General features: G+C 36.3%; 1 long non-coding RNA gene across 1 annotated transcript; it reads right to left on the reverse strand.

Annotated features, from left to right (window-relative positions):
* Positions 1-6137: 6137 nt before the first annotated feature.
* LOC114316686 (uncharacterized) lies at positions 6138-11459 on the reverse strand. Its single transcript, XR_014350477.1, has 3 exons — positions 11153-11459; positions 7138-7511; positions 6138-6270 (listed from the first exon to the last, which is right to left on the reverse strand). It is a non-coding gene; the product is annotated as an uncharacterized LOC114316686 (long non-coding RNA).
* Positions 11460-26018: the final 14559 nt, after the last annotated feature.

Raw genomic sequence — 26018 nt, forward strand, 5'->3', positions numbered from 1 at the left:
TTAAATTTAAATATTTTTTGGAATCTTTATATTATCTACAAATAAACTGCTAATCAATAAATATAAAAAATAAACAAATAAATTGAACCTTATCAGCTATAACAAACACATTTAAATTTTCCTATTACTCATACATAATCTTATAGGTATTCTATCTCTTTTCTATTATTAATTTTAGAGTGAAACACCAATAAATCCCAAGTTGTGAACTTATATACCAATTAATCCCCCATCTTTTCTTTTGAACTGAAAAGTCCTCAAACAGAGCAGATGTCATTTTTGCCCTCATCCACGTGCATGTTTGATGTTCACAGTTGATGTCACGACCCACTCCCCGTACCCAATGGTTAAGTATCGTAATGGCCAGTAACTAAAGTTACCTACGACCAATTCTTGAACAAATTAATAAACGCGAGCGGAAATAATATTTAAGTGAGGGCACCAAAATAATCATCGGAGCTTCTACTTTTATAACAAAAATTCATTGACCAAAAAAGCCAATATTTACATATGAAGAATAAAATTATAAATACTATAAAAATGCTATGTGTGTCTATTCCACAGCCCTGCATCTAAGACTCTCTAAAAGCTATTTTTGAATTGTATTATTTCCTGAAATTTGGTAAACAACTATAAACATATGACAGAGTGAGAATATTATACTGAGAGCATAATTACCACGGATAAGCTTTAGGCTTAAATAGATAAAATAGAATACTTTTCTATTAGAGTAAATAAGTTGCTCATATTATAACAGAAATTCATTTCAGAAATCATAAATATAACCATAATCACAGTACAGAACAGAATAGAGGTCAATGGATTCATGACAATGCAGAGGTACGAATTCAAAAGGTGGCTCTCACATAGTGTAGCACTTAGCTCCGCACAACACTTTGCTCTGCACAAAATAGAAAACACTAGAGTGATAAACAGAACAGAGGTCAATGGTTCCATGACAAACAGAGGACCACAAAGTAGTCAAACAGAGGCCAATGATTATTTAAATCCCCCAAGGCGTGGGACTCCCATGGTGGTACTTACAGAAAATAGTTACTTATGAAATCATTGTCAAATAATTATTAAGATTTAAACATGCATATCCATGGGTATCATTTTAAACAAATAGAGTTTAGAAAATAATCAATGTAATTGAAATATCAATATAATTTATAAAACACAATTTGCGTAAAATAAATTATGGTAGCTCAAAACATACGTAAAATATATTATGGTACTCAAGGTATAATATAACTCACCTTAATATCACTTCTATTTTTTTTTTTTGCCATTCCGAGGCCTTCCTCCATGTTGCCTCTCCTTCTCACTTTCGTTGTTTATTGTCACGTCCCAAAATTCGGACAATTAAATATTATATTAGGACTAAACCCCAATCAATATTTCATCATCCAAATCATAGGGGTGAAACAAAAAAACTAAACGCCAACCAAACCATCCACCATAATTTCATAACCAATACCTCCAACATTAAAGTAACAATACATAGTCAAAATAACTTAAATAATGTACGGTTACAAACCATGTTAAATTATCTCAATACTAAAGTCATAAAGAAAAAATAAATAAATAAATAAATACATAAACTAATATCAATCCTAAGCTCAAGAAAACAAAAGAAATCCAAGAGATATGTCTAAAAACTATAGTTACTCTACGTCACCACCGTAGGCCCAACTAATCCTGCAAAGGAAGCTCGGCTGCGCTCAAACAGAACGCACCCGAGTTGCCAAGAGACAAAACGGGTCAGTATACAAGTATATTGGTATGAGTACAAGATTTAACACCCATGTATCCACCAGACACAAACAAAAATACATTTAATTCTTATTACGGGACAAGACAAGTAGTTCTAACCGCACCGAGACGAATGGGTAATTTCCCGAGATATGGTGGCATTTAGTTTCTTACCCGTACACAACGAAATATAAATTGAGTATAAAATAAACAAAATAGAAATGAAAATATGGTGGGTCAGCCCTGCATAAAAAAGTTAGTAAGACCCACCATCTTGCAAAAAATAAAGTTAGTATAACTTAATAATAAGTAACTTGCTAAAGAAGTATAAAAATGCACCGTTTCATGCTTAAATAATTCGAATTGACCAAAACTCAAAGAACAAAAGTTGTACAGAATCAAATTTCCTAAAAGACATAGCCAAGGAATTTAATAGAAACTGAACAGGTTGAGAGAAAAACTTAATAGAAAATCCTAACTGAAATTCGATCGAAAAAAAATCTAGAGCTGAAAATGAAAATAAACTGCTGTAAGATGAATTTTTTTAGAAAAGTTCAAAACACGAAAAGTGTTCAGAATAATGTTTTACTTTAATTTACGTGAAACCAACAAAAATGAGCTCGTTTCGTGGGTTAAAACAGCCTTTAAAATCTGCATTGCTAAAATGAATCAAAACTACAATAACCAAGATTATCCGATTATAAGTTCTAATCGATCTTTTTAATAAAAATTTAAAACACAAAAGTTGTCTAGAATCACGTATACATGACTATGCTCAAATTTCATAATTTATCGAGGTCGTTTACTATTTTTTAAGATGTACAAATCAATACAATTCACACTATGATAATAAACTCACAATTAAATTCTTTGTACCTTAACTCCACCACTTCGGCCCTTCACTTCCAGCCTATACATATATCCCATGTGTCTCTCGTATACCTAACACCTCTCCGATGCCAAACTTGCACGGGGATATCGTCCCGAGTTTGACCCACACTCCCCAGATGGTTAGCATATACGTACGCTCGTAAAACAAAACACTCGTCTACTCATGAGAATGAGGCAACAACATAAATATACAAAACATCTCACTCATGAGAACAAACATAACAATGCCAAGTCTAAGGCATTCAAATAAATCTCATAATCCTACACAACTAATCAAAATAATTAAAATCAATCAATCATCTAGAAACCCTAAACCTTACATACATAACCAATCAAAATAATTAAAATCAATTCAACATTTTTATGTAAATACAAAATCAAAATAATTTAACCAAATTTTGTCTCAAAAAATAAATTATTTTTAGACCAAATTATTTTGTCCCTAAAAGTCTATTTATTAGTAACATTTTCAAAATTTTGTCGCTAAAAGCCTTGTTTTTGACTTTTCGGAACGACTTTTTAGCAACTATCCTAATGACGATAGAAATTGGTCCTTAAATATCTTTTGCAACAAAATTTTTACTTTTAGTTGTATTGCATGGGTTTTGAGTATAAATAGGCAAAGAAGTTTAAGCAAAAGACATCAATGAAACCCAACACTCAACATGAGTTTACAATAGATATATAGGAGTGGTTTATTGTCTCTAGGAGTTGTTTAAATTTAGTGGTTCTATAATAGTTTTTTGGTTCTTATAATCAATAAACTTTTTTTTGGTTCTTTTACGTTTTAGTTTTTATTCTTGTTTAAATCTTTGTAACAAGTACCAATTTCAACAATATAATATCAGTTTTTAGTTTGTTTCTCTCTGTCAATAATCTCCAAAGAAGTCCTTGAATCTGTTAAGGCATAGGACACTAATCACATTGTCTGATCTTTTTGTTTGTTTGTGAAAATTGATTTCTCTATCGAATTTTTTCCATCGATTTGACCCAAACTAAATTTTTGCTAATAATTATTGGCACTGACGATGACGAGGCTGGTGAGGCCCCTCACTCGAAAAGTTCTCGAAAAAGGTGTCGAGCTTATAGTGTTACCTCAAGCAGTTGTAAATATGTGAAGACTAGGTACTTGACTGGCCGAAGATGATGCTGCCAGCCAATGACCATCGTATACTCTTTTCAGCCCCGGGTTGAGGCTAGGAGAGGTGTTTTCTATTGTAATTAGAATATCGTAATTGAGAATTTGTAACCGGGCAAAAAAAAAGAGAATTTGTAAATTAGGTAAAGCACAGAAAAAGTCTTTGGGATGAATTGAAAATGAAAAATCATGTTAAACTCTTGTATCGTGATCCTTTTTGCCAGCCATTGGTTTATTTTGTATCCGTATTCAGCTTTGAACTATGTAATTTACTAGCTTGACTTTTTTTTGGTCGAACTAGTGACAATTTTCGTTTGCTTTTGTATCATTTTTTTTTGTTGGTAAATGTTATTTCGAACATTACCAGGCGTAATATCTAAAATTTTAGTCTTTTTGTTGCACGTTGTAGTTTCCCCTTCCTTGAATAACTGGAGAATTGGACCAGCTAGTCAGGGCTGAAAGAGCCTGCTGTTGTGGACCAAGAAGTGCGTGTTTCTATAGCATTATAGGCCCCATTTGGTGTAGCTGTTAAAACAGCTTATACATTATACTTTAACAGATTATAGATTATGACTTTAATCAGAAGTTGTTAATCTGTTTGGTGTAGCTGTTGGATTATAATTTAAGTTGCTAAGTAGTGTTTGTTAAATAAGCTGTGAAATAGCTTTTTCAATTAATTTTTATTTTTTGTTTGTCTACAATTCTCATAAATAATAATAATAATAATAATAATCTATAGTTCATTTAGGTCTTTTCTATTTTTAAAAAAATAAAAAATAAAAAAATTTAAGAGTATAACCATAAATTAACATATCCACAACAGAAGCTGATAATCAGAAGCAAGGGGTGAGCAGCTTCTCAGAATCAGCTTTTTTGAGTTAATAAGCTGTTAGAATCAGAAGCTGTTTGAAATAAGTTTAACCAAACAGTCTAAAATAACTTTTTCAAAGCTAAAAGCCATAAGTTAGCTCTGAAAAGCTGAAACAATCACCCCATAGTCGTTTAGGGGTGGGATTTTCTTATCTAGTCATGAATGATTATTTCATGCCATAATCTTTAAAATAATTAGATGTCTCAACAAATACAAAGTAGTGTGTATGAACCAAGTATCCAAATTATTTTCTAAAAAATATTTACGTTCAGACATGGAAAAGTTCTAGTCAATGTCCAGTGTGAAAAGTACTGGTGAGGCTTGATATTTGATGATTAAAAAGCTAATTCAAGTCCTACAAGTCAACCCAGTATCTAAATTGGAGGGTACTCATTCGAGTTGAATCTACAAACGAGTTTTCAAAGTTGGGCTTGAAGTTCTTGAATTGATCAATGTACTGGAATAGAATCTGCCCTCTGAATTTAACAAGTCATTTAAATGAATACTTAAAAAGATTCATATGCCACATCAAATAAGAGGTTGATTGACCGAGTAGAAGCTAAAGAAAAAATTATTTAGTAAATCCGACTTATAATATACGTGGTGTGCCTTTAATAGTAGTGAGACACACGATTATTTTATTTTTAATTTTTTAAATAAGATAGTTATATGTCTTTTATTATTGAATGAATACACAATTACATAACATAGGTTGAATATTATTTTTTTTGAGTCTTTCAATGAAATCAACCCTCTATATAAATCACAAATGAAAAAGGTGCAGATACTATTCAATTGTTTGAATGAAGGACCATTTTCATTAATAATGCGAATAATTTTATAGTGAGAAAATAAAAAAAAGGGTCCTCACGACATCCTTGAGGTTAATTATAATTCAAAGTGGTTGAAAGGTCCAAAAATAGTACGTCACTTGGCAATATTCTGAGACATCAAGAGCTCAACTCTTTCTATTTGTGCGTAGGTTTATTTTCCTTATTTTAGTTGGTGTCTCTCTCTCTCACTTTAAAAAGTTTTTATGTCATTATGATTTATGTTATAATTAATGATTCGTTCTATTTCATTGTAATTAATATGTATTGTAATAATTATAAATTTAAAAAAAAAAAAACAAACAAACAAACAAAGCGATGCGATGCGACTAAAATAACATATGTTGTGACATGTTCACGAACACAATGGGATGAGTGAACTATTAATAGGGTAATTAATAACAAAATAAACAATCACAGAAAATATAAGCAGAGTAATTTGAGTGGAGCAACTTCATCAGTACTGGACTACACCGTCTATGATGTATAACCATCAGACAGACATCATATTGGAATTTGATCAATCAAAAAACAATTTTTAGTGGTAAGGAACTTCACCCAGAACACTAGTACTTCCCAAATAAGATTTCTGAAGCTGTGAACTTTGGCATGCCATCTTTGAGTCTGTTGTGGGAGCCATTAGTCATGGAACTGTTCTGCATCGACACTAGAGATGATGGGCTATTAAACCATGCTTTCTCTATCTTCATCAATGTCCCATTTTCTCTTAGCTGCATAATCGCCCTTGATATCTCTGGAACCAATGATGAACCTTTTCGAAAAGCCTGCAAAAGATAGAAGGCAACACATGATAAGAAACCAACTAAATTATTTGCACATTAACCTGGAAAAGCACCAGATCTAGCCCCGGAAACTTGTTCCCCATCTCTATCAAAGAGTTATAGGTACATTCACATACATAAAAATGAGAGGGAAAATGCTTATGTTCATTCATTAAGCTATTTAGTTCCTCATGATTTACTGCATGCTAATGTAAGTACTCATGTTCCAGAGTACTACTGCGGCATTTGTAGGTGATGTTTTCTACTAGTGAGGCCGTGCAACATGGATGGATGAGATCAATCTTAATCTCTTACCCATCCAATCAAGGTGGGTTAGATCGGCTCCTTCCATCTGTGACTAGCTACTGAGGTCTTGTTCTTAAGTAGGGCTATAAGAAAAATTCGGTGGAACAGAACTGACTGTTTGGTTGAGCAGAAATTTCGGCTTTCAATTGGTTTTTCACAAGGTGTGGTTTGTTTCGGTTTGAAATTTTTTACATCTATATCACTGAACTGACCAACAAAATATCATATTTAAGTACTTTTTATATTTTATTTTTTTAAATATTAGAAGATAAATGACCAAGTCTACATGTTTTGTTACTCTTGTCTTCATTTATTCATGATGTGAAATTTTATGAGTTTCTATAAAATCTTTAAAATCTTCCGTTAATCACTTCTCTAGATTGAAAAACCAACAAAACCAAATTGTAGCATGTGGGCAGTTTCGATTCCTCAAACCAACAAAATCAAAACAATTCAGTTCATTACTAGATTTTCCCCCAACCTCAACCAAACCAAACCAATTACACCCCTACTCATAAGTAGTTGAGGAATGATATACAAGAAATTGAGGAATGATCTACTCACAAAACCAAAACTATTGGTGGTAGATTCGGAAGCAACCATGGCATAGCTACCAGAATATTTGGCAAGGAAGATCTTGAGGTATGGGATCTCATCAATAATAGCAGCAACACTTCCACTTGATAATGCATCAGCGTATTCTTCAGGTGAATTATACGACACAAGGGAAGAGTTTTTGAAGTTCAAGTTGCTAACTATGACTCCTTGCACAAGAGAACGACCTTGGTACCCTATATAATCCCCCTTTGAAGCTAATTGAATCTGTTGAACAGTCAACAGTGAAGTCAAGGTCGCTGTGTAGCTTGAAGTCAATATAAGCACCACGAACAGCCAAACAATCACTACAAACCTTGACTAGTTACATAACAACTTCTCTCCTGCAATGTCCAATGCCAAAAAAAATAAAAAATAAAAATCCTAACATGTCAGTTATTGTAAATACAATTTATATCTAGGCTACTCCTAAGAATATGGGAAAGAAGAACTGCTAAGCAGAGGGGGCAAGGCTAATGAAGCTCATCGACCCAACTTTTGTTGGATATCTATCACCCCATGTGAGGGGTGATCATCATGAGCTGCCATGTGGAGAAAGCCACCGAAAGTATAATGGAATAGCTGGCCATCTGCAAGGCCAGCCTCTCCATCTCCATCTGTAATGTGTATAAATGGAGAGGGTGAGGGGAGAGTTAAGAGAGAGCAAGAGCAACCAAAGAGAGTGAGAGATGTGAGGCGGAGAGACCGTCTCTCTCGGTGTGAGCGAGGGAGACGGGTGAGTGGGTGAGTGAGGAGAGTGTGAGCTCCTCCCCTATCGTAATCTTTCTGTAATCTCTCCATTGTTATAGTGATAACCGGCTACTCTCCCATGGACGTAGGCATTGAGGCCGAATCACGTTAAATATGGTGTCTTCTTGAGTGTGGGTATGTTCTCTTGCTTGGTATAATTTCTATAAGGTCTTGGGCGGGATCCTCGATCCCAACAAGTGGTATCAAAGCCTCGTCGGTGGCGTTTCGGAACAAAAAGAGTGTGATTTTCGAAACTGCCCAAAAATCAAGTTGCTCAAAATCAGGTTTTGAGCATACCAAGAGCAAGGGCTTGACGAGAGGAGTCTAGATATGCAAAGCAGACCACCAGAAGAGTCCAGACGCGCTCTCACGCGCCATTTGAAGAAGGAGAGTGAGGCCCAGTCGCAGCACGCGCTCTCACGCGCCGTGCAGTCAGACGGCGCGTCGTCCCAGTCTCAGGCACGCGCCTACGCACGGCGGAAGGAAGAAGGTGAGTGGGGGAAGCGCGTGTACACCACACGCATGCCACATGGCGCCACGTCATCAAGCACGTCATCAACATGTGGCACCACGGCATCAAAGAAGTGCCACGTGGCCGCCACGTCTCCCTGAGACTGTCACGTGGCTGCCATGTCATCGGTCCAGTCAGCGCCACGTGGCCCCAATCAACGACATGTGGTAGACAGTCAACGCCATGCCATCTGCCACGTCAGCACATGGAGGAGGGATCCGATGCTACACGGCGAAGGTGCAGCCGTAGAGAAAGAGGATCCAGTGTTTCGCAGCTAAGGTGCAGCCGCAGATCTGAGGTGTACAAAATGTTTTGGCTTGTTCTAAGCCATTCGGAGTCCGTTTCTGACGATCCAATAGTGTTTTCCAACTATTTCGATTATTCCGGACAAATTCGTAAGGTCAGATTTTGGAATTGGAGTTTCTGTAAACTGTAAGAAGATTGAAGTGGCAGACAACATCAGGTGCAGTGGACAGAATATTTTGTTGGAACACAGAATATTCCCTGAACTTCTGAAAATTGTAATTTGGCCCAAAATTTTCAAAAAATTGTAGTGTGGCCCAACTTTCGAGGATTATTTTCAGTGAGGTCCTTGGAAATGCAGCGAAGGTTGGTCTTAGCTAAACGGACCGTTCCAAACGCAACCGCGAGGTCAGAATAGTGAAATTCTGAACGGTTTTTTAAAGATTGTCCAAACATGGGAGTTTGTCATCTTTAATAGTCAAAGGAAGGTTGCCGGATATTGTGGAACACTGTGGATTCACTGAAGAGGTTAGAATGGGCAGATTCTGACTAGATTGGACAACCAGATACAGATCGAGATAGATCATTGAAGACCAAAGGAGATCAGCTTGATCAAATAGCAAATCAAGGGAGATCAAGATTGGTCAGGGGCGATCAGAGGATTGTAGAGATGATTATCTCCGAAGTTCATCAGAAGATTTGGTTCAATCAGAATAGAAGACCATTCATTAATGGATAAATGATTTGGCAACCAGTTCAGGCTCAGGGAAATGCTGTGGCTGTTGGAGCTACTGTCAACGAGTAGGTATTGGTGGTATGTGGATGTGTAGAACAATAGTTGCAGAGGAGCATACTAAACGCAGAAGCACAAATGCAGACGTGCAGTAGTGCAAGGGTACGGTAGACTGTCGTACAGAGGCGCAAGAGGAGTGTGCAGCAGCGGGTTGTCGAAAGTTCACAGGAACTTCCAGATAAAGAAATTGAAACGGATAAAACGCAAGAGTGCGCGCCAAGGAGGGGCAAGTCCCTTTTCTCTATGGCGGTTTCTTTATTTCCATGGTAGCCAAGGATAGAGTTGATGCGGATCTCTTTGGTGAGCTCGACGCAAGGAGACCAGAAGCCATGGGTGCGAGCACTATGCAAGGAATTGCATAGCTAACGATGCTTTGGCAGATGGAGCTACTGTCAACCATCAATCTACTAGACAGCAAATCAGGGACTACAAAAGCACAAACAATAAGCGTATGTGGAAACGCTAGGAGGTTGTTCAGAAGTGTAGAGGGCAAAGGTTGATAGTTTAGAGAAAGAGCTCCGGGCAAAAAAGACAGAGGACGTTGATGGGATAAACAACGAGTTTTTCTATTGCTCCAATGACTGGTCATGCGAGGTAATGCATGACAGTCAAGGGCATCCCAACAGGGGGTGCAGGACATCCAATCAGGGGGTGTCGGATATCTTGGTTACGCAAGTTCAAGCATAGCAAGTGAAGGCATCCGAGACAGGAAGTGTAGAAGAGATCTGTGGGAGATAGGAGCAGAGGCTCTCTCCAAATTAGAGAGTAGTGTGAGTTGAGTTGAGGATGTAGGATTCCTTCCTCCTCTTATATCTCTGGTGTATTATCTCTAGCTTCAGGGGGTGCAAACATCTCAGTGAGAAGAAGCTGGCTATGCTGAAATTTGGGCGTAACAAGATTAGCAGCAATGTGTGCTGTGGATCAAATCATATGGGTTGAGGGGGTGATTTGTTGGATATCTATCACCCCATGTGAGGGGTGATCATCATGAGCTGGCCATGTAGAGAAAGCCACTGAAAGTATAATGGAATAGCTGGCCATGTGCAAGGCCAGCCTCTCCATCTCCATCTGTAATGTGTATAAATGGAGAAGGTGAGAGGAGAGTTAAGAGAGAGCAAGAGCAACCAAAGAGAGTGAGAGATGTAAGGCGGAGAGACCGTCTCTCTCGGTGTGAGCGAGGGAGACGGGTGAGTGGGTGAGTGAGGAGAGTGTGAGCTCCTCATCTATTGTAATCTTTCTGTAATCTCTTCATTGTTATAGTGATAACCGGCTACTCTCCCGTGGACGTAGGTATTGAGGCCGAACCACGTTAAATATGGTGTCTCCTTGAATGTGGGTATGTTTTCTTGCTTGGTATAATTTCTATAAGGTCTTTGGCGGGATCCTCGATCCCAACAACTTTGCCTTTGACGAGGTTTGAATACTCTCCCATATGAGAGTATTTGGGAGGTGCCATCGGGCTAAAAGCCCTTGGCGTCTCTCAAGTAATTCTTAAATCTGCTCTACTTTGATTACACTAAGTTAAGAAAAGTCTGTTGCTATGCAAAAAGTGATTGAGTTTAATTATCCTTTATATATGAGGTCAGAGTCTACATGTACCATGGGTTAGCCTCAATACCCTCGTTACCAACAACAAAAAAAATAAAGTGATCCAGTTTTAGAGAAGAGAAATGAGACAAAAAGCTTACTATGGGCAAAAACAAGGGTTGAAAAGGAGAACCAGAGGACGGTCCCAATTTGCTGAGCTCGTGAACCTTGGAATTCTTCATTTATGGGACGTTCAATGATCCAAACCACAAAGCCTGTTAGGATAAAGAAATCAGCACTTGTTAGCCACAGATCTGAATCAAGTGGCTTCAAGAAGATCCACATGTTCTTCTTCATGTCAACTCGAGCTACTCTTCCAATGCCTATGTCGGTGTAAGTCGATGTGAAGTCGACATATAAAGATCTGTTGGCCGTGATAGTAACATCCCCCAGAACAGCATCATATTTCTAATCCATCCATAGAGCAACATAAAACAAATGTTTCATGAAAATGCAAGTTTTTTCTTATAAATTAATCATCTACTATTGATCAGTGTGATAGCAGCAATGCTATGTGTTCAGAAAATTGCATTGAATTTGGAATATGTAGAGCAGATTCATTCTAAGTGTGGCATATTCAAATACTGGGTACTTTTCTGAATTTTTTTTTTCTTCTAGATATTTGATTGCCCAAAAAAGTTTCTAGGCACATGTTCAAATTCTGGGTACTTCTCTAGACATCATTTTTGGTGTGATATTTGATTACATTTGAAACAAAATGTACCTGAAGATAGACCTGATATACAAGATCATTGTATGTTCCTGCCATCTGTCCATTGGCATCCTCAAATGGAAAAAATTCATAAGGCAGTTCATATTGTAAGGCTTCAATGGCAGCGTTGAATACATCTACACAAAAGCCAGTGACAGTGGTTGCATTGGTTTGAGGATTTCGGTTTACATTTATCAATTCCTTGAACCTTGTTGTCGGAGGAACACCAATTCTAAGCCTTTTCCCACTTATTTTCACCAACCAACCTTTTGGAGTGGTTGTAGAACCACCTGGCCATACAATGGCTTTAAGACCGCTGTTGGATGGGTACATTTTCTTTGTAATTCCGTCTGTTGCTGTCCAAAACCCAACTCTCCTTTCAACTCAGTTGATCACATTCACTATTTCAAAGGCCTCGGAGATCAATCTCTCATTCATGAGTCGAAAATCACCACTTAAACCCACAAATCTACTCTGTAATATCTCTTTTAGAAGCATTGACCCACTTTGAGAGGCTCCAATGTTAACTAAGTCCGTCAAGTTCAGCACCATGCTGCATTTCCTAGTTGGTTCTGACCCTCCTAAGTCCCCATGGTGGTGGGAGAGTGCACTAGGACTGCCATTTTTTACCCTTTCAACTGCCCTTGCCAGTGCCCAAATTGCATCATATGCCCATATACCAAATATATTCAACTCTGCCACTTCAAAACTAGGATCTTGAATGTGAAATTTCCTTTTCCATCTTAGAGTGAAATTGTGGAGCTCGCCTGACACCAGAATGTATGACTTGGAACCGAAAGCTCCCTGCATTAACGCTATGGCAGAAGAGTCCATGCTATGCAGTAGGTTCATGGTTTTAGCAGTTACAATCCAAGCATACCCTTCAGTCATCATTCCAAGCTTTTTCACATTTAGAAAAAGCCGAGAAGCAAGAGAAGGTGAGACATGGACTATATATATTGTTGTTTGCATAGTCATGAGCTTGTGAAGCTCTTCAATAATTTGATCATTAGTGGCTGATAGAGAAATGGAACTCATGTATGCAATATGCATACCAGTCTCTTCAAAGGTATTAGCTCAAAATGGGAGAATTTCTCTCCCACAATCAGTGTCCTCATGAACAAGGATGACATTCCTCCATCCTAATGACCCTATAATGTCTGTAACGCCATTGAATTCAGTGATTTCATCTGATTTTATTTGAACAAATTAAGGATAATGGGTGGAGCAAGGACTGGTCATGAAAGAAAGTATAGGAACTTTAGCTTTGTCTTCTAAAAAGGCCAAAAGTTTGTCTTCAAGCGAGGTCTCAGGGCCTATGATCGTTGCTTTCACCTTGATGTTATCTCTGCAAAGGGCAAAGTAGAAACCTGAATCAGAAATATCTGAACTGTTAATGAAATCACAATTGATCTTCATGAATTGAAGCTTTATATGGGATATTGCAATCTCAATTAACACCACCACTGAAATTTGAGTACGATTATAGTGGGTGTGGCATCTTGCTTGGATTGACCAAGTACATTGACTGTTTTAAGGTAGCAAGTGAAATTTATTTTAAGACAATCTTGAGGAGTAGAACATGTGATTTGAGATTATTCTTCAAGAATTGGATGTCCCAAGTTTGAGTCTCCTCTTGCAAGGGGCCAAGTACATGGGTTTTCCATGAGCTAAATTACAAAATCACTTATTAGTTGGAGTGTGTTAGACTATTTCGATGGGCCTGACAATGTTAGATCCCCTAAAAGGGAAAATAAACATTTTTTAGTCAATCAGTAGGAGATAATTTACAAATATCATAAGAACTACATCAAATTCGACACCAATTATATAACAAAGTCCTACTTAATACCTCAAACTATCAAAATAATAACATTGCCAACTGGATGCTACTGAATGTAGGGGAATTTTCAAAAATAAAATGGGTTTATTTTTTATTGTTTTTCTAAACCTTCCTTTTGGAAAGTTTTTTAGCTTTGTGGCTTGTCTCACATCAAAACATGAGAGAAAGTTTAAGAGTTAATAAACTCCCACATGGAATATCCTTTTCAATAGGTGGGAAAGGTGCTAGAGTGTATGCTCACACACCGCAAGGATAGTGCTTTGCACACGTACATGGCGTTTGATGGCACACTTTGCATGGACACATCGGTATGGAGATGCTTTCCTATTTGCTCAAGAAAAATTGGATTCACAGTTTCACATCACATAACCATTAACTTGAACAAACATAATATCTATGGTTTTAGTATCTAAATCCGAAACCAGTCAATCTATAGAGACTGGTTTCCCAATTTTCCAATCCAGAACTGAACCATGGATTAAAAAAACCAACATTTGTAATGTTACTTGACTTGTAAAAATCAAGTTGTTCGTTTTGAAGTAAAGTCATCAACATTGTTAGAATCAAGGTTTTAAAAAGCGGCCGCAACCGTTACGTAACGCCGTTACATAACGGTTTTGGTGGTTACCGCCACCTGTTACGGCCGCTTTTGCAGTGTGATTGAGATTCACAGGTGTGTTAGCCGTAGTGGCTACCGTAGCGGTCATAACGGTGTTGTAACAACCGTAACGGCCTGTTACGCACCATTACATAACGGTTCCGAACTATTTCTTTTGAAAAAACACACACAAAAAAAAAAAAAAAAAAAAAAAAAAAAAAAAAAAAAAACTGAAAATGGGGAAGAGGGATAGAAAGAAGAGGGAAGATAAAGAGAGAAGATGGAGGAGCAAGAGATAGAGAAAGAGAAGAGGAAAGATGAAGAACATGTTATTGATTTGTTGAAACTGTAAGACCTATGCTATTCTATTCAATTGCTATCACTCAACTATTTTGTTTGTGTGTGTCTATCTATATATTGTTTAATAATAATAATAATAATAATAATAATAATAATAATAATAATAATAATAATAATAATAATAATAAAATGCAGTCATTATCTGTTTGATTTGATCAAAATATGTATATATATATTTAGGTTCTTATTTATTCTCTTACTTTTGTCATTACTTATCTTATATATAATAGTTAGTGATTGATTTTTTTGTATAATATAAAGTCATTAACTATTAAAATAAAATGTAAAAACTCAGTTTATAGTGATTTAAATATATGAAATATATTAGATTATACTTAAAAATTTACAAAAATTGATCAATATTTTTTTAAACCCAATAAATATGATCATGGAAAGAAAATATGTGTATCGGTAAATTTTTTTTAAATTGTGCAAAAAATAAAAAAAAAAATTCACGGTTTCGGTTATCGCAACTGTTACGCTACGGACTTTACACCCCGCAACCGCAACCGCACCACCGCTACCGTTACGGCGACCACGACCACTTTTCAAAACCTTGGTTAGAATAGTAGAGAGAAAGAGAAAGGAAATGATATGTATATGTATTGGAATCAATGTCGGGACAGTTTAAGGGGTCATGTCAGACCGTTATAAAGACTAGATGTTGAACTAGTAAGCGTGACATACACATAACTTACGACGTGGTGCTGAACGATGATGGCAACAGATGACCAAGTGCGCCGGGGGGGGCTTAGATGGTGCGCCAGGGGGCGACTTTGGTGGTGCGCCAAGTGGCAGCTTGGGTTGTGCGCCAGAGAAAGCGGCTTGGATTGTGTGCGCCAAAGGAGGAGGCTTGGGTGATGCGAAAAGGGGCGACTTGGGTGGTGCACCACAGGGGCGAATTTAGTTATGCGCCATAGGGGATGGCTTAGGTGGTTTGTATGGTGTATAACCATGTTCACCATGACACCAGAGAGGGCGGCTTGGATTGTACACCAGAGGAAGCGGGTGGAGTGCTGCGCCAAGGGGCGACTTGGGTGGTGCACCATAAACACCATAATCTCAGAGAATTTGCTTCAACACTGAACCCCTTGGGAAAACAAGTATATTTACAGGCACAGATAACAAATGTAGGATTAAAAATGTCACCCCAGATTGCAATTATGGTACCAAGATATTAACTACTGAATGATAAATCAAGAACATAGATAGAAAAACACTTGCAATTGCATGCCCGTGAAAAAAAAAAAAAAAAAAAAACTCACCAGCAGACAAAGCAAGCAGGGGTTCCCCATTGGAATCCCTTGTATGGAGAACAACCCTTGTTTTATAGTGATTATTTACAGCATAAAAATCGGAAATCGCCATCGTAATGCAACTATGAACAACCTTCCCTACCCATGATCCCATATCAAGAATCACACCAACCATAATCTCACTGACAGCACCACCAAGATTACTACTACTGCTCTGGCTCTGGTATGCAAATGCATCAAGCTCTGCATTTGACAGAGTTAGAAAGCTCAACAACACTGGCAGTATTAGAAATAAAACCTGAGTGTTTTTCTTCATCCTCATCTTGACTCAGACAAATGGGGTGTTTGTTAGTTTAGTTTTTTTTTTTTTTTTAATTATTAGCCTCAATTTTCTCATAATATTTTCTTATATAAGCATGTTCAGGATACGTATTTGAAAATCCACAACCGGGTTTTCAAATCTGAGCTTGAAGTTGTTCTTGTATTGACAAAGAGCAACTAATGCGTGTTTACAAGTCAATAGTACTACTAGAAATAAAACCAATAATTAGCTTGTTTAGTTCTATTTTCAGGTGTAAAATTGGTAGAGAGGTAGAGAGAGAGAGAGAGAGAAAAGAGAGAGACTGAATGAATGTTATATTCAATGTGTATATTGGTTACAAGAGTGATGCTCATTTATTGAGGAAGCACCGAAAGGAAAAGACAAAAGCTAAGACAAAAGCTATGCGTAATAATGAAAGTGTGTGAGTGGTGTTTGGCCTTTACAGCATACAATGTCAGCATATAATGTAAGATTGGTATCTAATGTATATTATATATGAACATATCTAATGTCTATTATATATTAACAGCCCCCCGCAAACTCAATGAGGGTAGGCATCCACCAAGCTGAGTTTGGAAACAAGATCACGAAAGCGCCCAGGAGGATGAGCCTTGATGAAAATATCAGCAGGCTGATCGGCAGAAGCAATAGGGAGAAGATGAACAGTACCACGTGTAACATGTTGTCGAATGAAATGACAATCAATCTCAATATGCTTGGTGCGATCATGAAAAACATCATTGTGAGCAATCTGAATGGCACAATAGAGAGAGGTAGCCCCAGAAGAGGAAACACCCAGATCAGTGAGGAACAAGCGAAGCCAGAGAAGTTCCTGAGTAGTATCAGCAAGAGCTCGGTATTCAGCTTCGGTACTAGAGCGCGCAGTGAGGGATTGTTTCTTGCTACGCCAAGTAAGAAGAGAATCCCCTAAGAAGAAACAGAATCCCGTGGTGGAGCGGCGGTCCGTAGGATCCCCAGCCCAATCAGCATCAGAAAAGACACGCAGTTCAAGAGAGAAGGAAGTAGAGTAGTGAAGCCCATGGAACATAGTGCCTTTGAGGTAGCGAAGGATGTGGAGTAGAGCAATATAGTGGGGAGTGCGAGGAGCCGACATGTACTGACTAACAATGTGAACAGCATAGGCAATGTCAGGATGAGTCACTGTGAGATAGACAAGACTACCGACGAGCTGGCGATAAAGAGTAGCATCCGAGAGGAGATCTCCATCGAGAGGAGTGAGACGAATCTGAGGAGCAACTGGAGTAGAGGTAGTTTTACAATCGGTAAGACCAGCACGAGCCAGAAGATCAGATGCATATTTGGCCTGTGACAAATAAGAACCAGTAGAATCATGAGAGACTTCAAGGCCTAAGAAGTAGTTAAGAGTACCAAGGTCCTTCATTTTAAACTGACGGTGGAGAAAACGTTTGAGGTAGAGAATACCAGCTACATCATTACCAGTGATAATCATATCATCCACATACAGAAGGAGAAGAGCGGTACCATGAGGAGTAGTCCGAATAAAAAGAGCAGAGTCATAGGAGCTAGAGGTGAACCCGAAGTCATGAATGGTAGAACTGAACTTAGCAAACCAAGCATGGGGTGCTTGCTTGAGGCCGTAAAGGGCACGTTGTAGTTTGCAAACCTTATGAGGTTAAAAAGCAGACCCAGGTAGAGGTTGCATGTAGACCTCCTTAAAAAGATTACCATTGAGGAAAGCATTTTTGACATCCATCTAAAAGAGCTCCCAGTGACGAGCAGCAGCAACAGCAAGTAAACTGCGAACAGAGGTAAGCCGAGCAACAGGGGAGAAGGTCTCCTCATAATCAATACCATATTCCTGGTTGAAGCCCTTGGCAACAAGACGAGCTTTGTAGCGTTCAATAGAGCCATCAGAATGAGTCTTGATTTTGTAAACCCATTTGCAGCCAATCGCAGTCTTTCCAGAAGGAAGATTAACAATATCCCAAGTATGAGTTTTGTCCAAAGCCAGGAGTTCATCGGTCATAACTTGCTGTCAAAGAGGATTAGTACGAGCCTCACGATAGGAGATAGGTTCATAAGTAGAAAAGGCAGCAGATCCAACAATATAATCACGAAGATGGATAAGAGGTTAAGTTACCCGGTGTGGTTGACCCGTAGGAGGATCGGTGGGAGGAAGAACCAGTGGAGAAGGATGTGGTGCAGTGAGAGGTGGACCTTCAAGAAGAGCAGTCTGGATGGGATCAGGAGTGAACAAGGGCGTCTCGATGAAGGAGGAACCTGTATCAAAATCATCAGAGAAACGATCGATGGAAGGATTAGTAAATAGTATATCAGTGGAAAGTGCAGGTAAGTGAAAGGAGGATAGAGAGGAAAACATTTTGTGCTCCAAGAAAACGACATGGCGGGAGATACGAAGACGTTTAGAGAGAGGATCCCAATAGCGAAACCCTTTATGTTCAATTCCATACCCAAGAAAGCAACAAAGAAGAGAACAAGGTTCAAGCTTGGTGTGTTCATGGGATTGAAGCAGAACAAAGCAGGCAGAGCCAAAAACCCGAAGATTGGTGTATGGAGGGGGAGTGCCATGCAGACGTTCAAAGGGAGTTTGATTATGGATGACAGCGGTAAGAACACAATTGATAGTGTAAACAGCAGTGAGGGCAGCTTTTCCCCAAAAGTTTCAGGGCAGGAAGAAGAGAGAAGGAGAGGGCAAGTAGTGTCAACAATATGCCTATGTTTTCGTTCAGCACGGCCATTTTGTTAGGACGTGCCAGCACAGGAACAATGAGGCAGGGTACCATGACTCTAAAGAAAAGAAAGAAAATCTGAATCCCGATATTCCGTAGCATTGTCAGAGCGAAAAAGTTTGATGGTTTTGGAAACTTGGCTGTGGACCATTTTGGCAAATCTATAATAAAGATGTTTAAGTTCAGACCGAGTTTTCATGAGAAAAAGCCAAGTAAACCGGGAAAAATCATCAATAAAAACAACAAAATAACGAGATCCCCCCATAGTAGCAGTAGGAGAGGGGCCCCAAATATCCGAATGTATAAGATCAAAAGGTGCATGGGAAACAGAAGTACTTTTATTGAATGATAAAGCAGGTTCTTTGGCAAGTTGACAGGGTATACAATCGAAATTATCTGGAATTACATGACCCAATTGTCCACCAAAAACCAAAGACTTTAAGCGATTAACAGAAATATGCCTTAAGCGACAATGCCAAAGATGAAAAGGAGATAATGAGGAAGCAGATGCAGGAGCAGCGATTTGAGGAGAGTCGGGAACATGAAGGTGAATGAGTTCATAGAGACGTCCGTGTTTACGGCCGATCCCAATAGTCTGCCCCATCTGAGGGTCCTGCACCAAACAATCAGTAGCAGAAAATGTGACAATTTGACCAAGTTCACATAATTGACCAATAGAAATAAGGTTTAAAGTGAGAGCAGGGATATGATAAACTTGAGTTAAAGATAAAGAAGATATGGAAATAGTACCAATATAACGGACAGACATGAGAAAACCATCAGCAGTATGAATTGAGGGAATATGAGGAGATGAAGAGATGGAAGAAAATATAGTAGAACTGGATGTCATATGATTACAACAGGCAGAGTCAAAATACCAAGAAGAGTTACCTAGGATCACAGACAAAGCAGTAGGAGGAGGTGTACCAGGGGAGAGAAGGTGTTTGAACATGGCCTCGACATCCGTTGGAGAAAAGATAGGGGTAGACGGAGAAGATGACTCAGAAACACCCTCAGAGGCAATAGCAGCAGTGTGATGAGACTGATTCCTGGAATGAGACTGAGGCTCGGAACGATGAGAGCTCCCTCGGGAAGAACCACCGCAAGAGGAGTGGCTATTGGAGGATGATCGGGACGGATTGCAAAAACAATCCTGTTGCAGATGACCATGACCAAGTTTGTTGCAATATCGGCAGGATCTGACGGGGCAATTGACCAGGAGATGTGTTGAAGGAAGGCCTCGATTCTGACAGTAGAGGCAGGTAGTGGTCCGCTGGGTAAATGATGGCCGGTACAGAGGAGTGGCAAGAACAGAGTCCACATGATGAGTTTGAAAAGTCCCAAGATGAGTCTCCTCTGATAGCAGCTCAAAAATAGCTTGTTCAAGAGTGGGCAATGGATGGCGATGAAGGAGAGAGGCACGTACGGGCTCAAAAGAAGAAGTGAGAGCCATGAGAAAGTGCACTAACCTTTGCTGATTATGATGGATAGTAAATAAAACAGTATCTTCTTGGTGAGGCTAAGTCGGTTCTGAAAGAGCAAGCTAGTCCCAAACAGAATACATTTGAGACAGAAAGTCATTAATGGACTGACTGGATTCTTGGCGCATGTGGTGAAGTTGTCTCTGAAGTTGATATTGATGGGCAAGACTAGTAGTCTAGTATCGTTCTTTCAACAAATCCCAGATGTCTTTGGCAGGAGTAGTGACAAAGTCAAGCTGAAAGCGACCAAACTGAAGACTGATAGAGGTAACAGAGGTATTTCAAAACCAGGTAATGATTTGGTAATTCTTGTTGTACCATTCCTCAAGTCGGTCTTCATATGTAGCAGTAGCAGTAGTAGCAATAGTTTCATCAGTGTCTTTCACCGGTTGGGTCATATCCCCGGTGATAATTCGCCAGAGCTTCTTTTCTTTGAGGAAGGAAGACATGGCTTGGGCCCACAGAACATAGTTGGAACCATTCAAAATAACGGAAATGGGATGGGAGTTATCATGACGATCCATAATAATAGGTGAATAGGGCGAAATAAATAGGAGCAGACCTGTAGGAGCAAAATTAGGTAAAACAGAGTGTACCAGTGAGTCCGGAAGGTCGAAAATAACTAGGGAAGGTGTGCTGTGCAGAGATGACGTCAGTAGAGGCTAAAAATGATGTCAGCGACGCACGTTAGCAAAGTGCAGTGAGGAGCACGTTAGCAAGAATGCGTGCGGCATACAGTAGCGGATTGGCGTAGGCGCGGCGCACATGAGCAGTTTTGGCGCACACGGCTGCACAATAGTGGAGCGGCGCACGTGAGGCGCATAGTAGCAGGCGCAGCGCACGCAAGAGGCAGAGCTGACGTCAGACGCGGACGTGTGTGGTCGCGTGGTGGACGTGAGCAGCAACAGATGGCACGTGAAGGAGTGTGTGAGAGTAGTGGTGGAAGTGGTGACGCGCCGAGGACAAAGGAGGCGCGTGTGGGCACGTGGAAGCGTTTCTGAGGACAAGCGTGGTGCCGTTGGAATCGTGAGGAGATTCCGAGCTAAGCACCAAAACCGAAAATTGCCAGATATGTGTAACTGGGCTCTGATACCATGTAAAATTGGTAGAAAGGTAGAGAGAGAGAAAAAAGAGAGAGACTCAATGAATGTTATATTCAATGTGTATATTGGTTACAAGAGTGATGCTCATTTATAGAGGAATCACCGAAAGGAGAAGGCAAGAGCTAAGACAAAAGCTATGCGTAATAATGAAAGTATGTGAGTGGTGTTTGGCCTTTAAAGCATACAATGTCAGCATACAATGTAAGATTGGTATCTAATGTATATTATATATGAACATATCTAATGTATATTATATATTAACATCAGGAATTTTCACTTTTTTTTAAATTAAATTTTTTTATTTTTTGTATTTTTTTATTTTCACTAAATTTTTATAATATTCTGAGCAAATTTTTTTTTTTAATTTTTAAATACACCTAACATAAATATACTTAAAAGGTATAATATTTGTGAAAAAAAAAATCTTTAGAAAATTCACTAAATACCAAAAATACAAAAACAAAAAACAAAAAAAATCAATATATTTTTTATATTTTTGTGTATTTATTAATTTTTATAAATGTTTTACTGTTTAGATATATCTAAGTAAAGTGCATCTAAAAAGGTAAAAAAAATTACTTAAAATTTTAAAAATATTCATTGAAAACAAAAAAATACGAAAAATAAAAAACTTAATTTTCAAAAAATTAAAACAAAGCCCACTAAATGTGTTTTTCTTCATCAACCTCATTTTGTTTTGTTTTGTTTTTGACGACACAGACAAATGAGATGTTTTTTGTTTGAGATGATCTAAATAAGTGTACTTTTTGACTTTTTAGGAAAAGATGTGTAGAAAAATAGAGAGGTAATGTAACCCAAAAAAGATAAAAGATAAAAAGTGTGTTTATGTAGCACACCCCAAACAATCAAGTTTATATAATTTTAATTACATTATTTTTATTTTTAAAATTTTCAAAAAGTCTGTTTAGAATTTAAATTCAAATTAAGGGGTGAAACTATCAATTTATCATCTTTATAGTGATTAAGGGATTGACATCTAATTTAACTTATTTTTTTGTCAATCAATATTACATCAAATAAACTACTAATCCAACAATAATTAAAAAAATTAACAATCACTAAACCTAACAAGCAATCACCAAGTCTCAAGTTTAGGTCTTGTGGTTAAGGCTTAGGGTTTAAGCCTCAAGGTCACAAGTTCAATTCCCCTCTTCCCTGGGCCAATCTCCTGCGTGAAGCACAGTTGGTTAGGAAGTTAGACCTCAAGTTGTCTAATCAGCACTTGATGTGCGTTCAATGCTCCCCCGCTGTGCAAGTCCTGACTTAAGCAGAGCTTGTCTTGGAAGGTCGGGGCAAGTTCCCAGGTTATAGTCTCCTTGCTCGGGTTCAATGCTCCCCCATTGTGCGAGTCCTGCCTTAAACGAAACTTGTCTTGGGAGGTTGGGGCAAGTTCCCAGGTTATAGTCTCCTCGCTCGGAACGGCTAACAGGACACCATGGTGATCTCTGCAAGGGGGGGCTGCCTTGGACCTGCGGGAGGGTAGGAATGATTTTCCTGTAACAAAAAAAAAAAAAAAAAACGTTTAGGTCTTCAAATTTTATCGATATTTTGCTATAAAAAAAAATCAACTTTTTAATGTCTTTTCATATTTAATTAAAAAAAATTCAATATGGATTTTAAAAAAAAATTAAGAATCCTAAACAGAAATTTAAAAAAAAAAAAAAAAAAAAAAACTGTAATTTTTAATGAAATTAGAAAACATTTTCTTATCAATCGAAGCAAAATTTAAATTCTTTTACCAAAGGCTAAAGAAGTCAATTATATTAGAATGATTATGATCCTAAATAAGAAAAAAAAACAAAAACAAAAACAAAACAAAACAAAAAACACTTCTGTCATTTTTAACGAAATTATTAAAAAAATTCTTATCAATCAAAGTACAATTTAAATTCTTTTACTAAAGACTAAAAAAAGTCAATTAAAAATAATGGAGTATTTACCAAAATAAATAATTAATTATAGAGTCAAAATAAATATGAATAAAAATCATCACCAAAAGAAGACACCAAATTTACGTGGTTCGACAAATTTATCTACACACCAAATTTAACATAAGTGCATGTATGCACCAACAAAAAAAAGTTATTTACAAAACAATAATAAATTTCTATTTTAAAAAATGAAAAAAAAAATTAAGAAAACATAGCTGGCATTTAGTTCTTTTCAAATTGTGATTCCAATCAAAAAATTTCAAAACTCATAACCAAACACACAACTCAAAAACATATCAAACTCAATTCCAAAACTATTTTCAAAACTCATAAACAAATACACAACTCAAAACTTAATTCAAAACTTTTTTCAAAACTCAAAACCAAATTCCTTTCAAACCTCTATTTTAAAAAAAAAAAAAACAATTTTTTTGTTTTGTTTTTTAAAATTATTTTAGAATCATAATTTAAGTGTGAAATCGTATTTTGAGTTGAGTTTTGAAAAAAGAAAATTTGTTTGGTTTTGAGTTTTGAAAAGAGTCTTGAGTTGTATTTTAACTTTTGAGTTATATTTAAAAATTTTAGATTTATTTTTTTAAAACAATTAAAAAAATTCTTAATTTTATTTTTTTAGGGTAAAGATTTTATATTTTAAATATTTATTTATTACTTTAATGTGCATTGTATTTCATACATTTGTGTGTTGTAATTTTTTAATATATTTTAATATATATCTTATTTTATAAATATTTTTTAAATATTTTAATTTTTTTAAATTTTTTACTTTTTTTTAAATATTTATTTTTTTTTTAATTTTAAAAAAATTTGGATCGCCATATATATCTAAATCATAACAAATTATTTGACCAATACTTAAAAAAATAACAAAAAATATTTTTTTTTTTGAAAAAGTAAAAAAAAAAATTAAAAAAATATATTTTTCTTCAAAATTAAATAAGCAAAATATTTTTTAAAAAAATATATAAAATAAAAAATAATTTTAAAGGACAAAATAAAAAATACTTTTTTGAATATATTTTTTTTTAATAGAATTTTGAAAAGAGTTTGGTTATGAGTTTTGAAAAGAATTTTTAAATTTAATCTTGAGTTTTGTGTCTAGTTACAATTTGAGTATGAAGTTATGTTTTGAGTTTAAAATATAAAAAATATTGAAATATTTATAAAATAAAAAATATTTAAAATGAAAAAATTAAATAAAAATTATACATTTAAAATAAAAAAATAAAATTTTCTTACACATTTTTTAATATTTAAAAAAAATAAATCCATAAAATTTCAAAGTACAACTCAAAATTTAAAAATTCAGAACTCAAAATACAATTTCAAACTCCTTTCAAAACTATGATAAAAAATAAAAATAAATAAAAAATAAAAAAACTCATGTCAAAACTCAAAACTCTTTTCAAAACTCAAAAAACCAAATAATTTTTTTTTTTATTCAAAACTCAACTCATAATTCTATACGTAAATCACAACTCCACACTCAAATTATAATTCTAATATAATTGTTTCAATATTATTGAGGTATCATTTTATGATGGGTAAATTACACTGGCACTCCCATGAAGTTTCTATTTAATAAAGATCTTTCCTTACATTCGAAAAATTACACTTACCCCTCTGTTAAATTAAAATGACATATTTGTCCCTTAACCTTTATATGTATAAAATAATACAGATGTTCTGTTCATGTTATTTCAAGGGAAATAATAATAATCTTCTTTGGTTTAACTCACACAAAAAAAAAAATTTATTTTTACTAATTTTTTAAAAAATATTTTAAGCATTTTTTATTTTGTATTTTTTAGATACACCTAATTTAGATATATTTAAGAAGTATAATATTTTGTGATTTTTTTTTTAAATTCACCAAATATAAAAATATAAAAATTCAGTACATTATCTTATTTTGTTGTATTCAATGATTTTTTTTTTTTAAATGTATAAATTTTATCCTTTTTAAATATATCTAGATTAAATTGATCTAATCTAGATAAAATGGTGAAAATCAAAATGAAAAAATATATTCATATATAAAAATTTATACAAAAAATATCATAAAAATATTGTGATAATAATATTGTCTTAAATATAAATCATATTTATAGGTGTTTTATTCACCCAAAAAAAAAAATTGATAGGTGTTTTATTTTAAAGTGAAAAGTCACCATTAAGTTATATCATTGTGCTAGCATATGCCCGTGCCTGAAGGCACGGTGTAAATAATGTTAGGATTAAATTCACAGAACTCATCAAAAACTCACTTTTACTTGTATAATATATAGCTAGTTAGACAGATGTGCCTCGTCAAAAGTATAATTAACTTTAAAAAAAAAAGGATAAGAAGAGATTCTCTCTCTCTAGGACCCATGCATCACAATTGACAAACACATTTCCAGAGACATGGTTTTCATTTTTCTTCATCTTTCTCACCTCTAGGATCCCCAAATTCCTCATACATATACACACACATTTACAGAGATATATCTATATATATATATATAGATACAAATCAATCACAATTTGTATCATCATCAAAAACCCACACTTTCTCTCTTTGTGCGAAAATGGCTTCACTGATACACAC

The sequence above is a fragment of the Camellia sinensis genome, chromosome 14 (genome assembly GCF_055761805.1).
Source record: "Camellia sinensis isolate YWXY chromosome 14, ASM5576180v1, whole genome shotgun sequence".
In the NCBI taxonomy this organism is placed as follows: Eukaryota; Viridiplantae; Streptophyta; class Magnoliopsida; order Ericales; family Theaceae; genus Camellia; species Camellia sinensis.